The sequence below is a fragment of the Dipodomys spectabilis genome, unplaced genomic scaffold (genome assembly GCF_019054845.1).
Source record: "Dipodomys spectabilis isolate Male_0828 unplaced genomic scaffold, ASM1905484v1 ptg000383l, whole genome shotgun sequence".
NCBI lineage: Eukaryota > Metazoa > Chordata > Mammalia > Rodentia > Heteromyidae > Dipodomys > Dipodomys spectabilis.
The window spans coordinates 129,910-135,173 of NW_024871060.1; the positions used below are offsets into that span (position 1 = coordinate 129,910).

Genomic DNA, 5,264 nt, shown 5'->3' on the forward strand with positions numbered 1-5,264 from the left:
ATTTTAAAAAGTTTTAAAATTATGACAGGTAAATTTTAATTGTACAAACTTTTTTTTTAACAACTTAGCCTATTAAGAAAATTTAAAATTGCCTGGGAAAATAGGCTTTCATGCAAACAAATACATGGAGACTTAGTGGATAGAGAGCAATGTGGGTGAAGGTGCCTCATTTTCATACTAAACAAACAAATCTCAGAAACCTTGCTATAAATCATGTAGGGTCCCTTGAGAATTGTCCTTACCCAGAAAATATACTCTCACTGTGTTAAACAAGGTTGTAGTGGAAGTTAAATTCCAAATTCTTAAAAAAAGACATCAAAATTTTTGAATTGACCTTTAATTACCAAACAGTAATTTCCTGAAAAAGATAATTTGATAAAAATATTTAGGGAGAAAGCGCCCTCCACAATGAAAGAAGGTATTGGGTTTACACTTTTCTGATTGTAATATTTTCCACAATATTTTTGCACGTGAAGCACTGAAACACAGAAAAAAATCTGATTGGATAATTCAAACCAATGATTTCACATTTCTAAGTAGCTCACAAAATATAATCACCTTTTTAACATGAGATAGTGAAGACTTCTCTTATTACATAAGCCAAAAAGTTTGTGGATCAGAAAAAAATTGAGCAAATTGAAAAGGTAAGAAAATGCGTTCTTTGAAGCCCTAGCTAAGCATATTGGCTTGAGCAGTGGAGGGAGGCCAAAACATTTTTATATACATGTGTTAATATTTTTGCTACCTAAAGTGATTTTTCAGAGCCTATTTGGCTCACTACAATGAAGGACAGATTGAATGAAGACATGAAAATAAATTCCACATCCAAATAAAAGTGTTTTAAAAGAGAAACCATGAAGATAGAGCAGTGGGGGAGGCCTTATAGTCCGTCAGCTTCACTAGACTTGAGGCCAAGAAGATGTGATTAATTGGAAATCAGGCAAGAGCTAAGAGGAGGACATAGAAGTTGGACATAGAAGTATTATCCGTTTTAACAGACACTGTCATCCAAGGTATGGGTGATTTAACACTATTCTTCTCCATACATATTGTTGAGCAAATGCAAGACCAAGAGAAAAATAATCTATTGAAATAATTTTGTAAATAACAACTTCACTGTTCGAGATTTGGTATCTAAGGAGAGTCTTAAGAGAAGATAAAAGTGGAGTATTTTCAGTTTCCTCTAAGCATCTTGTTAGCAAATTATAACTTTGAGTTTAGAAGTGATTGAACCAAAAAGTTGAGGAGTACTTATTTTTGTGGGCATTTTAGACATAAGAAGACTTTCAAGGTAAAATAAAAAAGTATAGCTAAATATTTGTGATCACAGCTTCTTGGACTGGTTTTTGGAGACAAAGTTTTACATTATACTTTGTCCTCATTAACATAGATGTTGGGATTTTGTGGCAACCAAATGCAAGGGGGAAGTTTAATGGACTCACTTGGACAAGTAAACAGCATGATAGACATAAAATGGCCAATAATATTTAGAGAATTAGTTTGACCAATTACTTTGCCAGAACAAAGAAGGAAAGATACAGTTCAAAATCACTTGACTTAAAAGTATGAAAAAAGAGTAGTGAAGAGAGATGAGAGAAAACCTAGAGGACTCTTTTCTCTCCAGTGTAGTAAGGGGTTCTTGATCTTGTTTCTTCCATTCTATTCTCACAAGCTATAAACTGTGTCTCAGGACTGGAGTATCCAGTTCAGACAAATAAAACTCGCAGAAGAAAATATTTGCATTAGATGTAGGTGATTTATAACCTTAGGCAATGTATTTAAATCTGTTCAAAATTCTCCCCTAACACAAACTGCCCAATTTGAACAGCTTTGGTTGCTTTTCCAAAAGACTGCCCTTCACCAACTATTTAAAATTTTGAGAGGTCATATACATACTCTCTAGAGATTTCCTTTTCGTTGTGATTTTTGTGTTTTTGTTGTGATTTTTTCACTGAATTTCAAAAGGTCATGCAAGTGTGTTACAATTAAATATGTCCATATAATTGTCCAATGCTCCTGAATCAGAGTCACTTCTATCATTCTCAACCAACCCCTTCTCCACGATTTATTTGATTTACCACTTACTTTATCATATGTGTACATTGAGTATTCAAGCTGTACTTGTCCCTTGTTTCATTTTTCATTACTTCTGTATCTTTTCTATTATTCATTTCTTGTTTCAGTTTCCTGATAGTCATTCTGTTAAACTATCTGGTAATAGTTTGAAAGGTTTATATACATACCATTGAGTTTCAATTCTGCATATACTTTAATCGATGTCAGCTTATATTTCCATAAATTATTCATCTGCCATAACAATTTGCAAGACTGGAGATGTGAAGCACCTAGACATGATTTTATTCTCATCCATTTGGAAGATTCATCTTAGTCAACAAGAAAGTTTAAAAATGTCTTAGAATGTATTCCTAACTACCAGTTTTTATAAATGGCTTTGTACAATGGTTTGTGATTATTTTATTTTACATGGGATAATATGTTCTACTACCTATAAGTTTGGGAAAAAGAAGAAAATTAAAATTTACTACTATATAGGAATATGATAGAAATAGATGACAGATTTCATGTTTGTCACATCTCTGATGAGTACCCATATTCAAGACTTAAAGACATATTTCTTACTATGCTAGGCAGATTGAGAAAACATAAAACAACATATGATAAGGCAACTATTCGTGACTTTTTAAAATATATCTTATTATGTGATGAAATATTTTAGTTATTGTTTAGGTTTGACATTTGGGGGGCTGATCTACTTAACACATTTCTGGAAGCCACCTACTGAACAACACAAATGGTGGGTGGTATTATTTCTACACTTTTGTGAGTGGTTGAACCGGTTTGCCATTAGTGCTGGGTAAATAAATCAGCTCTATTTTAACTTGCAGCCTAGACTTGAAAAAGTTGCAATGTCACTAAGCATCATTTACTAGTCAAATGCTATTTTGGCGAATGTGATTTTTAAAAGTTTATTTGAAAAGAAATATATTTTCATGAGATTAAATGTAGGTTATCATTGGTTTGAGAATGACAACATTTTGATACAACAGAACCAAGTTTACTGAAGTACCAGTATTTTGAAGAACTAAGGATCGTCTCAATTAATGTTTTTCTCAATTATATTTGACCTCTAAGTCAAGTTTTTCTAGCCTTGGTAGACTGATTATGGATCTATCGTTCCAGCAACTATTTTTTGGCCTACTTATGCTAGACTGAAATCTTTCATTAATCATTAGTAGAGGGGCATTAAAAATAATTTTGTGACATTTGTGAACTTTTTCACTCATATGGGCTGGTCATCTGTAAATTGAAAGTTTGAATTACTGTACTTTCTCTCAGATTTTGTGATCTCATCTTTCATTTTAAGTTGCCTTGCAGTTCACAATTGCTTACTGCTAATTCATTTGTCATAAAGAAGTGGAGCCCTTAAATATTATAGGAAATGAGAAATTGAGATGGGTCTTAAATTACTTTCTGTTGGCATGTTGCATGGGCTTAGGTGAGAAGTCTTGCCCTCGTTATCTGATAATGTAGATAACTGGGACCTGGGATCCTAGGACCCGTGTGTCCTGCAGAAGAATAATACCTATTAGACGTTATATCAGCAAAATTTGGGTATGATCAGTAGGAATGATTCAGAAATATGGAGAAAAACATTTTGGGACCAACGAGTTAAAACAATAAACAGAGCAACAGAGTAAAATCCCTTATAGATTAGAGGAAAACAACATTTTCTTTTACTAGGGGAATTCAGAAGACCAAGTACACTTAGAAGGTATCACAAGTTTATACCAAAGACATTGCACTGATAATTTTTGTATTCTAATATATATTCTAAGCCTAACTATTTATATTCCAATTTATTTATTGGAATAAATATCCATTTATTTGTCAAATTATCAAATAATTCTGGTAAGATTCAGTGTGAAATATAAAATCAGCACATATAAATATAAAATATATAACTATATTTAATATAAGAAAATGTTTTGCATTGTTCTGTTGTGGTTACGGTATCAAAGGCTACTCTGTTTTAAAATAGTACTCCATTATCTCTATCTCAGTGTTTGGTAGAGTTAGACCTAAAGCTTTACCATTTGTAGATTTACAGCCTAGAGGCAAATGGAAGCATTGTGATTAAAACGTTACCAATTTACGACCTAATGTACAGAAGAAACAAATAGACTTCTCCTGGAGATATGGAAATATTTGGTGATAGAAAGGCAATAGTGTAAGTTCCTGCCTGGTTGGAAGGTCGACAGGCCAGCACATTAGGTAATCATGCATATGAACAATTTTTGCACCTTCTTGGCTTTAGCTACTTTTGAAATGTTAGGTATAATAAACAATTATATTTTGATAAAATACCTTCTAGCCTGAACTGTTCTGTTTGAACTGTTCATGTCTCTATGATCCTTTGTAACTAAGATTAGTTTTGTTCCAGTAAGATAATCTATGCTGTCAAGGTAAGATATCCTGGTTGGTCTGTTCCTACAAGGAAGAAGGGTAAAGGGTCAGAGAGACATATGTGCCAGTAAGACCTCATTTGGGAAATTTTAAGCTGCAGAAATTTAGAAGTAGCTCTTAAGCAAGGCTTACTTTGAATCCATTAGCTCCACAAAGCTAACTCAGTTGATAAAGCCATCACCTTTGGACCTAGCTATAAATGCTTCAAAGTATGATCAAAACTAAAATGAAAAACACTTAAAATAGTCATTGACAAAAAAAAATTACAAATGTGAGCAATCAACCAAGCAATATACGTTTTTTCCAATATACTCAGAATTTTAGAGAAATATGATCAATAGCATTTTTAGGAACAATATGGTATTCTTGTTGGAAATAGGCAAACAGGGGTATAAGCCTGTATAAAGATTGCATCATTAATTACTTAAATTTACAGGATACTACATTCTTCAGTAGTACGTCTACACAAATTACAACAATAAAGAGATTAAGATGGCACTTGCAAAAAGATGTTATGAAAATTTGTGAAGTATTCCATATTTTTTATTCTTCAGATGTAAGAAATGAAAAACTGGGGCTGGGAAATTGGGTCAGTGGTAGAGCACTTGGCTTGCTTGCCTGAGGCCCTGGGTTCAATTCCTCAGCATCACATAAGAAAAAAGCCGGAAGTGACGCTGTGGCTCAAGTGGTAGAGCACTAGCCTTGAGCTGAAGAGCTGAGGGACAGCGCCCAAACACAGAGTTCAGGCCCCACGAGCGGCCCCCCCCCAAAAAAAGAAA

General features: G+C 33.5%; 1 pseudogene; it reads left to right on the forward strand.

Moving 5' to 3' along the window:
* Positions 1-4,929: 4,929 nt before the first annotated feature.
* LOC122096657 lies at positions 4,930-5,029 on the forward strand (annotated as a pseudogene).
* The last annotated feature ends 235 nt before the right edge of the window (positions 5,030-5,264 follow it).